Source organism: Acinonyx jubatus, chromosome A2, assembly GCF_027475565.1.
Source record: "Acinonyx jubatus isolate Ajub_Pintada_27869175 chromosome A2, VMU_Ajub_asm_v1.0, whole genome shotgun sequence".
Lineage (NCBI taxonomy): Eukaryota > Metazoa > Chordata > Mammalia > Carnivora > Felidae > Acinonyx > Acinonyx jubatus.
The window spans coordinates 5490512-5502872 of record NC_069383.1 but is presented as its reverse complement, the minus strand read 5'-3'; the positions used below and the strand labels follow the sequence as shown (position 1 = coordinate 5502872).

At 58.1% G+C, this 12361-nt stretch overlaps 1 protein-coding gene across 5 annotated transcripts in view; it reads right to left on the bottom strand.

Annotated features, from left to right (window-relative positions):
- PRKAG2 (protein kinase AMP-activated non-catalytic subunit gamma 2) overlaps positions 1-12361 on the bottom strand; it is a 258595-nt gene that overhangs the window by 209420 nt on the left and 36814 nt on the right. The window contains exon 1 of one of the 5 annotated variants that reach the window (XM_053217844.1): positions 1655-1973. The exons of the other annotated variants lie outside the window; for them this stretch is intronic. The gene's annotated coding sequence lies outside the window, so the exon portion shown is untranslated. Of the gene's footprint in view, positions 1-1654; positions 1974-12361 lie in introns of those variants that run through there. 5 annotated transcript variants of the gene reach the window in all.

Sequence of the window (12361 nt, the reverse complement as noted above, 5' to 3'; positions counted from 1 at the left end):
ATTCCATTACTTAACAGCTGAGCTGAAAGCAGGATGCAGAATCAGAACCTCCATTTTGAGGGAGACCTGGCTATCCAGTGCTATTCACTGATGAGGTCAAGGCCAAGCATCGGACTCATCTTGGATGACCAGTGCCTGGCATCTAGGACTCAAGGGTGTGTTTCCTCTTCTCTGGGTCAGGGAGTGAGCTGGGCTGAGTCAGCCCGGCAAGAGGCGCACGGAGCCCACGGGGCACTGGGCCAATGGCAATCTGCTCATCACAACGTGGGCTGGCCGCTCGCTTCCCTCCCCTCTGCCCCCACTAGGTACGAGAAGTACCTAGCCACACCTGAAGGCATCTGCATTTATATTTTGGGGTCTCCCCTGCACTCAGACACAAGCCTGTGTCCTGCTGTCCCCAGGCCCGGGGGGAGCCTGCCGAGCCCCAGCTCCTCCGCACTGCCCCCTCCCAACGGCCCCCAGACCGCCAGTCCGCTGCCTTCGGCACTGGATACCTGCCGAAATCCCATGCTTGGTTCTCTACTGCTTCTCAAGTCTTGAACGGTCTAATACGGTGTCTCCCCCTCCCCCAGACTGTAAGTCCAGAAGCAGAGAATCAAGCCTCCTTCTCCTATTTTCCTGCCCCCACCCCTGCTGGGTAACCCCCCCAATCAGCAGGACTCAAGTACCAGCCACACAAACTCTGACCTGAAGTTCGGTCACGCATGACCGATCGGGGTAGCCCCTGGCTTACAGAGGGGGCCGTGGGGGGCGATCCAAACACTCAGCAGCGAGCTCCAAGCAGTGAGCCACCCCCCCACCCAGGTGTCAGCAGAGGTGGGGGTGAGAGCCCGTGCGGTCTCCGAATCCAGCCCTTTCTGGGGGCCGTGCTACCGCCTCAGGTGCTCGGCCCCCAGCTGTCCCCTCCCCACCCGAGACAAGCCTTGGCTCAGTCATGGGTGAGGACATCTCCCATGTCTCCCTCTGTCTGCCCCCTCCCAGCTGCCGTTTCTTTAACGCCTTGTCGGTAAGTTAAAAGCAACAAGTATGCCTCCTGGAGCTCACCCTCGGCCGGCAGGAGACGCGAGTGCGCGATCGCGAGCCTTCCGAGGCCACCACGGGCGGTGCCCAAAGGCTCCCACATCATCCCCATCCTTTTCTGTTCGGGACAGATTTACTAAGTGACGGCTCGGGGACCTGCGGAAGGAAAAGAAAGGCAGCCCGTGTGGATCCCGCCAGGATTTCGGCAGGGAACTTTCAGCGGCGGCGGTGGGAAGGTGGGGCCGAGAGCCACACTCAGGACCGGGCAGCTCCGGCTCCTGGCGGCCCGCGGGGGCAGGGGGAGGAGGGACAGAACGCGGAGAGGGAACGGCGGCCGGCGAACACGCCCCCACACTCACACCACCTTCCCGACGGATCCTCTTTAAACCCCGACGAAAAGTTACATAAGCACCAAACACCCAGCGCCCAGGTGGGGAAGGAGCACTGAGCTCCGCCCGGGGGTGTTGAATTTAGCAAGAGGCCCCCGCGGAACAAAGCGCCGGTTCGGCAGCAGTCTGGCAGACGGAGGAGACAAAGCGTCAGAAGGGGGGGCGGGGGGGGGGGGGGAGAGCCGCACACCCGGGAACGCACAGTCATCACGCGCTCGGGAATCCGGCTCCGGGGGTCGGCTTACTTGGCCCCAAGGGGTCCCGGAGGTCGCCTCCTGAGGGCGCTGACGGCAGGTGCACGACGCTGGCCGGCAGGACGCTGGTGCCGCAGACACGGGGCTCCCAGCTCTGACGGATGCTGCCGCCTGCTCCAGAGGCCCATGAGAGAAGGGGTTTCCCGGCCCCCTCAGCACAGGCGACTTGCAGGGCTCGGCTGCTCCCCGAGCTGCCGCCGCTGCCCGTCTGCAACAGATGGGGACCGGGGCTGGGCGTGTTCCCAGTCCCCAGAGCGGCGCACCAAGCGGACGGCAGACAGCATGAGCCGGCCCGGCACCGCGCGGGCGAGGGGAGCGGGTGTGCTGCTCAACACGCAGGCAGAGCGCGGGCAGATCCCCTCAGCGACGGGACTGCAGCCAGCTGTCATCACCACCTGTGCCAGGGGCTGCCGGGGAGGCGACTCCTTACTACACAGCAAGGGAGCGGGAGGGAGGGCCGAGCCAGGTCTCTTAAAAAGACAGGCGGCAGGACAAGCGAAGGCAGCAGAGGCCGACGATGATGCAGCAGCAGCGGCCGGCGGCATCCGGGCCCGCGGCCCCGAGGAGGCCGGCAGAGCCCCCTGGGCTGTCCCCCTCCGCCCAGGCCTGCGAGCTTCGGGGCGAAGGGCTCGGTGGCTGCAGAAACCCCGACTCCCTGGGGATCCCCGCCCTTGGACTACGGAGGATGTAGTTTTCTCTCCGGCAGGAATACTGGCGAAGGCCCTTCCCGAAGGCTCTGCTAGGGAAATTCCCATGGGAAACCCGGTCCCTCAGCCCCACCCGCACAACCTGCAGACACATCTGGAAGGCAGTACGGGCCTCGCCTTTTTTAACCCTGTCTTATTATCTGTAATCCTGACGCTGTGACATCGGGGCCACCCCCCCACCCCGACCCCCCGACCCCGGTGGGACTGCCCTCCGCGGGCGAGCCGCTCCCTAGAGAGGGTGCACGGCTCAGCTGGGAGCACGTCCCATCCAGACGGCCCATCCAGAGTGCACACAAGCTGAGCTCCTCTAACAGCTTCGCGCTCTGAGCCACTACGCTTGGCACACTAACCACCTGGATGCAGGGCCCGCACAGCCGGGGACGGCCGTCGGACCCAGAGCCCGCCGAGCCCAGCCAATCCCAAACCCCCTACCCTGCCTCACGCGTTCCCTCCCGCAGAAACCGCGATAGAGCCTCCTGCCTCCACCTCCCTCTCACGCCTTCTGCCTCCTGACCCAGCCTGGTGCCTCTCTGCGTGGTCCGGCGTGGCATACGTGCCTCCTGTTTCTAGGGATCCGTGAGCATGGGAGACTCCTTCCTCCTCGACAGTCACGTGGATGTCTTCCCCTACCTGATTACAACAAATCCCAAGTACCCTGAACACGCTTCCCCGGGGAGCGTGCAAGCCGGTTGGTAAGAAAATGGATCAGGAGAAAATGAGGCTAGGGCCCCCCGCTGGCCCGGTCCGTGGTACGCGTGACTCTTGATCTCGGGGTTGTGAGTTCGAGCCCCACGCTGGGTGTAGAGATTACTTAACATTTTTAAAAATCTTTTTATTTTTTTTTTAAAGGAGAGGGGTGCCTGGGTGGCTCAATGGGTTGAGCGTCTGACTCTTGGTTTCAGCTCCGGTCACGATCTCACGGTTGGTGGGGTCAAGCCTCGAGTTGGGTTCTACACTGAGCATGGGTCCTGCTTGGGATTCTCTCTCTCCTGCCCTCTGCCCCTCCCCCCCCCCCAATAAATAAACTTAAAAGAAACTCATAGTACTTTTTTTTTTTAAGGAGACAATGAGGGTCCTCACTTCAGAACCCTGCAATGGTTATCCTCAAATAAAATTTACTCAGGACTTCAACTTTTTGGCGATGGAGAAACTGCTTCGAAAGATAGCAAGCGACTCATTGCTACAGGTATTCAAGCGGAGGAGAAGTCTTTGAAGAATCTATTCTTTGATTCTATGACAGGATTTAGCTGGCAGATCCGTCGTTCCAGAAAGGGGGGCTAATTGAAAGGCAGGGTAGAATGGATGCGGAGGAGGTATGCGGGAAGCTTCATAGGGAGAAAGTAATGTCACATGGCTTCCAAGGCTCATGAACAAAGAGGCAACTGACTAAGAGTTTGGGACTTCAGGAAACTTCTAATAGGGTTGGAAGCCTGTGGCTTTCTTAAGGTCACTTTCTGCCCAGAGGGTATGGGGCAGTCACTGTTTATCCAATGGTCCCTTCTGAGGCCAGAGAGATCACAGGCGTGGGCACAGTGCCAGGGTCTCCCTGGGCACCGGGAAAGCTGAGCCGACCTGAGACAGTCACCTGAACCGGACTGTTTTCTTGCCTGAGGAAGGAGCGATGCGTTACCTAAAGGACTTCCGGGCCCTCTCGGACCTAAACACACACATTCTGGGACAACAGCTCGGATCCAAACCATCTCTCTGAACCTCAGGTCTCCCTCCAAGAAAACAATCGCCCTGCCCGTCTCTCAGGGCTGCTGTTGGGATAACGGACGAGGAAGCATTTGGACACAAACAAGCAGCAACTTGGGATGTACGGGATCATTCTGGAACCAGAGGGCTGTACTAGTGTAAACTCACGGTTTAGCAAGAAGCTGGTACCATTTAGCGATGAGCAAAGTGCCGTCACCCTGCGGCCAACCCCCTGGCTCTGGCACTCGGGGTCCACCGGGGACCCAGCCAACCACAATATTTTCTCCTGCTGCTTCTGGAACTAGCCTCGCTGGGTTAGCTGGGCTTGTTTTATTTTCTGTGCACTTTATTCCAAAGCATACACATGGGCCTGCGGAAAAAGCCTAATTAGTTTTGCTTGGAATGGCTGGAGATGCCAGGGAAGCTGGGTTTCACCATCCAAAGTGTTCAACTTGGAGACAAGTTGGAGCAGCTGGGCAGCTGCTGTCGGTCTTTGGAGACAGTGCGCTGGGAGACAAGTGCCCGTGCATGACTTACGGGGGTGTGAGCGACTTTGTGCAGCCCTGATTGCCAGCGATTCCACGTCTCGGGTCCCCGGCGTCATTATGCAGCAGAGATCGAGGCGCACAAACAGCCCCACTCCAGCCTGCGAGCTACCAGCCACGAATACGGTCACCGTTTTCACCTGCATCCACTGCCACTCCGAAACTCTCCGCTGCACCCTGCGAACCCTGCTTCCTCTTCTGGCTTGGAGCTTTTCCACGATCGCCACCCTCCCCCCCACCCCCACCCCTGCCTTAGAGAGCGCAGGTCGGCTCTCCTAAAGGAGAGGCCAGGAGATCAAAGACCTCTGTAGAACACCGGAAGACCACTGCCGGCCCAATCTCTGGTCTTGGGGATATTCCTGCCTGTGGCCCATCCCTCTGACTCACTTCCCCTGCGCTAATTAATCTTCGTAAACACGGCTTTCTGAGCATTACCCGTAGCACCCTCCCCAGACCAAAAAAAAAAGACAATGCAAAACCAAAACAAGACGACCAGAAGGCTAGCTCCATACTACCTACAGAACAGACCACGTTCTGCAGGAAGGGAAATCAGACCCGTGAGAGCCTGGCCCACAGCCACCCCACCTTCCAACCGCTCAGGCTTGCAGAAAGCTGTCACCCAGAGTCCTCGCCAGCCCCTCAGCATCCCCACGCCTGCACACAACTGCCTCTACACTTCCGCACGCCTGGTTTTCCATCAAAATCCTGATGGGTCTCGCACTGCTCCCCATGCGCTTTCCTGACCTCTATAGGTTATTATCCGGACTCTCCCTCGGATCAATTTCTTGAGTATATTTTTAGTGCTTAGGGTATTTACATACGCTATCTCAACTTGCACAAGAGGTAAATGGGTAAAATGATACTTTTTTTTTTTTTTTTAAATCAATAAGGAAATTGTCACTCAGAGGGGCTGAGTTGCCAAGGTTACGAACACGTCAGTCGCAACGCCGGGATTTGATCACGGGTCGCGAGCCTGACTGTGCTCCACACCGTGCTAACAGGCCCACACCCCCTTTTACTTGTTTATTTTTGCTTATTTGCATCTTCTGGTTTTTCCGGGGCAGGGGCTCGTTCATTGCTCGTGTGATTAAAAAGCAGAGGGTTCGGGGCGTCTGGGTGGCTCAGTCGGTTGAGCGTCCGACTGGGGCTCAGGGCATGATCGTGTGGTTCGTGAGTTCGAGCCCCGCGTCGGGCTCTGTGCGGCCAGCTCGGAGCCTGGAGCCTGCTTCGGATTCTGTGTCTCCCTCTCTCTCTCTGCCCCTCCCCTGCTCGTGCTCTGCTTCTGTCTCTCAATAATAAATAAATGTTAAAAAAAAAAAAAAAAAGCAGAGGATACACTCCCTCTTGAAGTTGGAAAGTCCCATTTTAGGGGTCCCCAAGCAAATCCGCAAAGCACGTGAAGGTTTATACACAGGGAGACAGACTCTTGCACGTGCAAGAAGGGAATTATTGTCAGATGTGATCTGACGCAGTCACGGGTCCTGGTGCGAGTACATCGCAGCATATCAGAGCAAGGCCTTCAAAGGCTACAAATAACCAGGGAAATGTGGCAGGAAAACCCCAAACCGTTCCCTGCATTACCTCCACTATGTGAGTGCCACAGAGGACTGGAAACACGCATCACATGTGAGTAGAAGGGTGCCTTGCCCCCGGTCACGGGTAACAGACCAGGGTTCCAGCACAGGCCCTTTGCCAAGTCCCCTGCCGCCTCCAGCCGCGAGCCTAGACGTCACACGCCGCATGCCAAGCTCGTCCTGAGCCGCCGCGGCAGGAATGCAGCCACAGCCCTAACAGCAAAGGGCACCACGGCCCCACGTCCATGCTGGCCACGGCGCCAGGTCTATGCGTCACCCCGCTTGTGGAAACCCAAAGACCGATGGCGGCCGCCCAGCAAAGCCTATCTCCCTCCTTCCATAGGTGGCCGTGGCCGGCCCTGTGCTCCGGGTGGCAGTCCTGGGACTGGCCAGATCTCTGCCCAGAGAAGCCCAAGGCACTGAAACCAAAGGGTTCCCTGGGCCCAGTGCCCAGCTCCTGGCCACACTGGCTGCACTTGTGTTTCACTCAGGAGCTCAGCAGCCCAGAAGAGGGGACATGGGAAGGCCTCGGCACCGTGTTGACTTAGCCATCCGCTGGGAACGGTGTCAGAGACGTACAGGGTCAAGCAGGGATGTTGATGGATGGCGGTGGCACTTGACCTGGGAATCTCATTCTTACAAACAGCCTGAGGCCAGCGTTCCTGCATCTATTAAGGCGCCGCGGACACGCTGGGGACAGCTCGGTAGCTTCTAAGACACCCCCCCCGTGACCAAGAGGACCGCTCAGCGCTTCCAACATCCTTAGTGAGATCTAGACCAGAAGCCTTGTTAATCAGCTCAAAAAACTTAGAGCTGTTTCCTCTCGGCGAAATGAGTGGTGTCCAAGGTAAGCTAAGTGCTGGCTCGGGCTGGCTCAGTTAGGACCGCGGGGGCCGCGGGACCCTTGAATGAGCCAGCTAGAGAATCTGCTCAGGAGCAGTGGCAAGACGTGCCTTGAGCTACAAGGACAGGTTGTACCCAGCGCCTAAAATTGTCCGGGGGGGGGGGGGGGGGGAGGCGGGTGGCAGACTCTGGTCTCAGGTGTCCTTTCACTGAAAACACCGCCTGGATGGGGTGCCCTGGGTGGTTCGGCCGGCGAAGCATCGGACTTCGGCGCAGGTCATGATCTCACAGGTGGTGAGTTCGAGCCCCGCGTCGGGCTCTGTGCTGACGGCTCGGAGCCTGGAGCCCGCTTCGGATTCTGTGTCTCCCCCTCTCTCTGCCCCTCCCCTGCTCACAAACATACTACCTGGTACCGAGACTGTTGGGGTGTGTGCAGAAGCAGGGGACACATGGCCTTATCTACCTCCCGCACGGGTACGCTGCTATTTACCAAAGTACCCGGATGTTTGCTGGCTTAGAACCGTGTGTCTCACAGCCCCTCGAGGACGCCTCCGGCCAGGCGACCTAGAAGCTCGGCAGGTCCGGGACTGTAAACGCACGTGGAGCCCTTGGGCTCTCCTGCCCTGCTTTTAATGGAGAGGAACCCAAACCCAGCCCAACCCCTCAACAGGTAACCGTTTCTCTAACTTTCGCAACCAAGTTCTGGACTCTCGAAGGTCTTCAGAGACAGGCTACTGTGTGGAGTTGCATGTGTGGGGAGACTGCGCCCAGGCCCCAATGGCCCACCCCCCAGCCCCCAGTGTGGAGCGGGGTCCCGAGCCCCCCATCCACGGGAGCCCCGTGTATACTGACTGCGCGTGCGTGGGCTGGAGCCCGTCACCTGCCTGACGACGGACTTGCAGCTCTCAGCTAAGCCAATACGTATATGAGCTCGAAATCCCATGCGACCCCTTGTGTCGTGCCCCAGGCCACCCGGCTGGGTGCTGAGGAGGCCAGCAGCTGACCAGCAAGGGCTCAGCCCTGCCTGCTGGAAGGCTGGGCTTATTCGTGCGGCCCCATGGTGACCTCTCCTGACTGTCTGAACAAGTCCAAGGTGCACACGGTGCAAAGAACAGATGGCGGGAGGGGAAGGATTCGCCAGTGGTGCCGGCGGCCAAAAAGGTGATGCACACTGCGGGCTCACCAGCGGCCTTGGGGTCAATAAGACACACACACACACACACACGCACACACGCACACACGTCTAGGTATCTGTCTACCAAAGCCCACACGGACCTCTCCTCCTCTCGGGGTCTGCTCTGAGCCCACCCGCCTGTACAAAGACCCTCCCATGCCCCCTGCCTGGTTCCTCCAGCATCCATCCCGTTAACTTCCAGGGCCCACCCCAAAGCTCCGAGGAGTACACGGTATTTTGAATACTGCCCGAAATCTAACTGAATCTCACCCAGGTTCACTGGCCGACCAAGGAGGGCTCTCCTCAGACCCAGAAAGCGGGAGCCTGCCATCCGGGACTCGTGGCCTCACCTTCAAGACAAATGGCCCGGCACTTGAAAGCCCCCGTCGTCCTCTTTCCTTTTGTAGTTAAGAGCAGGACGTGCTTCTCCCTTAACACAATGCTCCCTCTGTCTGTCGAAGGTTCCCACAGCCCTCCACCCAGCAGCTCTCACTCGACCTCTTGGTGGTCCCTCTTTCAATGACAAACACCGTTGCACGGAGCCCCCAACTACAAGACACAAGAGAAACAGAAGACAGACCCCCAGCCTCGGGGACTCGAGTCCCGCCTGGGAGGAAAGCCATGGAGACAAGGAAAAGCAGGCTGAGGGTCAATGTCATACCTCACGTGGTACCGACGGCGGCCTCTGCAGAAGTTTCCAGAAGGAAGTGGCTACTTTGGAAGACAATCATAAAAAAGAGCTCCGTGAAAAGAGCAAGATTGAAGCTGAGGGTTTGAGAGGTGAGCAGGAGCGGGTTAAGAAAAAGAGGCATGGGAGAGGGTCCTGGAATTTGTAAGGCTTCCTAGTATGTGCTCCCTGTTTGGTCCCTGGACATTCTACGAAGGTTCCGGAAGGCTCTGGAAGGCTTGCAGCAACCAGATCTTCTATTTAAGCCCGAAGCCGGGCTGGGTACATCCCCAGCTGAACGCTGAGGGGCTGAGCTTGACCACCTCAGGCAGGTGCTCTAGTTCTGAACGTCTGTGACCTAAAATCACCTCAAAGGCACCGCTGAACAGAAGGCTCCGGGCTGCCCAGGTGGCAGAGAGCAGGCAGCTCCCTCACACACACCAGGCTCCCCGATTTAACTGAAACCAACACAAATCACACTGGGGCACAAAGCAATTTTTCCCTCCAGATTGCCCTCTCTAACCATGCCCCGAAGCGTGTCGTCTCTCAGGCTGGATTCATCTTCCTGGGCATACAGCGGAGGAGGGTAAGAGCCTTCACCCGTCCTTGGACGCGGCTGCTACTTTTCTGCACGTTCAAATTCCGGTTCTGCTATTTCCTGGCACTGAGACCTCGGACAGGCACCGAACCTCTCCGGGCCTCCACTTCCTCTTCTGTAAAATGGGGATTAACGATAACCGCCCCTGCCCCACAGGGTTGCCGTGGGCGTTGCGTGGGCACGTACATCTTCTAGATACAGACAGAGACCCTGCCTGGCGCACACGTGCACTGAGCGAGCGCGGGCTCAGTTTCAAGGACGTGCGTGGGGCCTGGGAGCTGATGGGAGCCAGCAGCCCGGGAGGCAGTGCAGTCCGCTTCAACGACACGGGACGCCAATGTCAAAGGGGCCCCACGTGGCCTCTCACGCTACGACAGCTGCCATTGGAGAGACAGCCACCGACACCGAACCTTAAGGCAAAGTAGGAAATGGTGGCAGGTAATCAAGACACACGCCCGCGGGGTGGGGCGGGGGCTAGAGCCGGGCTGTGGGGGCCCATCGAAGCCTCCAGCAACGGAAGGGGCAGTGGGGCCAGGAGGAGGGCTTGGAGACTGCCGCCCCCTCTCCCCAACCCACCGACCACCGTTTAGTGAGCCTTACCTGGCACGAACCTTGCTGCGGCCCCACGGGGACAGAGGAGAAGCTGAACACGGCCCAGAACACGTTCGTGTGGTGAGCTCGACGGATGGGTGTTCAGTTTGCTCAGAGAGGACGGGACTCCGGGCTGGGGGGTGGGGAGTGGGCCGGTAGGACGTGGCCAGCCGCCCCAGTCACTGATGGGGTGCCGGGGGGTGGGGGACAGGGACAGCCACCCCACCACGCAGTCAGGCTCCCTTCTTTCTCGCAAATGGCTCGACGGGACGGACGGAACAACGAATCCACGGCAAAAAAAACTGCAGCCCTGATTTAACAGAGCAAGACCAAAACAACCGGGCTCCCACATTTACCAGCCCGGGGAAGCTGAGCTTCTGCCAAGCGCGGGGCGTCACCATGGGCACCTAAGTGTCCTTAGGACACCTCACGGGAACCCGGTCTTCAGCTCCCATCACCCCCGTCTCCTCCCGCGCCCACGCCAGGAGGAATGTGCCTCGGCTGCATGACCTCGCGTCGCCCAGGGGCAGGAGCCCGGGCCCCAGCCGGTGACGGGCACTGGGGTGCAGGCCAGCCTTCCCACGTGGCCGGGGGTGGCCCTGGTGCGCACCTGCCTGCAGACATCCCCATGAAAGTTGGAAGAACAGGAAGGTTCGCGTATCCAGGACGTTGGTTGAAGGAACTCTGAACCGGGGCTCCCGGGTGGCTCAGTCTGTTAAGCGTCCAGCTCTTGATCTCTGCTCGGGTCACGATCTCACGGTTCGCGGGATCAAGCCCCGCGCTGAGATGGAGATTCTCTCTCTTCCCCTCTGTCTGCCCCTCCCCCCCCTCAAAAATACATAAACTTAAAAATAAAAGGAATTCAGTATCAGTTTTTCTGAAAATTGAATAAATGCTAAAACTTTTTAAGCACTTCAGCAATTTTATTTTTTTTATTTTCGAGAGAGAGAGAGAGAGAGAGAGAGCATGCAAGTGGGGGGGGGGTGCAGAGGGAGAGAGAAAGAATCTTAAGCAGGCTTCACACTCAGCGTGGATCGTGACCTGAGCCAAAATCAAGAGTCGGATGCTCAACCGACTGAGCCCCCCGGGCACCCCAAAGCATTTTAACAAACATAAAAGCAGTGTCTCCGAATGCATTACACCCTTCTTCACTGTGATGGGCTGAATTGTGTCCCCCCCACAAAAAGATATGTTAGAGCCCTAATGCCCGGAACCTCCGAATGTGACCTTATTTGGAAAGAGGGCCTTTACAGAAGTAATCAAGTAACAGTGAGGGCACTAGGGTGGCCCTGGTCCAATACGACTGGTGTCCTTACAAAACAGCAGAACTTTGGACACGGACAGACTCGTAGAGAGGGAAGAGATACGGGAAAGACGGCCATCTAGGAACCCAGGAGACGGGCCTGGGACAGACCCTCCCGAGGGCTCTCAGGGGAGCAGGGCCCTGCCCAGGCTTGCATTTCAGACTTTTGACCCCAGAGCTGGGACAAGACAGATTTCTGTGGTTCCACCCCCCAAGCCCCCACGTGTGGTGCTTGGTTACAGCCACCCCAGGAAATGTAGACACTTGCTTTCTTTTCCCCTTCATTTTTTCAACAGCTTTATCAAGCCGGAGTCCACACACAATAAGGTCGCCCGTGTAAAGTGCACGTTAAATCGTTTTGAGTCTATTCACAGGGCTGTGCAGTTGTCACCACAGCCAATTTCGGGACATTTTCATCCCCCCCCCACCCCTCGAAAGAACCCCCATGCCTGTGAGCCGTCACTTCCACGCCCCTCTCCCCTCCCCGGCCCCCGGCGACAGCTGAGCTACTTTCTGTGTCTGTGCATCTGCCTTGGGGGACGTTTCCTATAAATGGAGTCATTCACCACGTGGGCTTTTGTGATGGGCTTTTCCTTTCTTTCTTTTTTTTTTTTTTAACATTTATTTATTTTTGAGACAGAGAGAGACAGAGCATGAACGGGGGAGGGTCAGAGAGAGAGGGAGACACAGAATCTGAAACAGGCTCCAGGCTCTGAGCAGTCAGCACAGAGCCCGACGCGGGGCTTGAACTCACGGACCGCGAGATGGTGACGCTCAACCGACTGAGCCACCCAGGCGCCCCATTCCTTTCTTAACCGGAATAAGCCTAGGTATTGAAATGCAGGTCAGTACCTTCCACAGGAACCCACTGGCTTTAGGACCAGAGTTTGAATCCGTTCCCTACTGTCTCGCTCCGTGATCTTAATGTGTGTCTTAGCCTGCCTGACCCAGAGGCCCTCCCCCTGTGGGGGTCGACTCACTGTAGCTCGGCGGGACGGGGG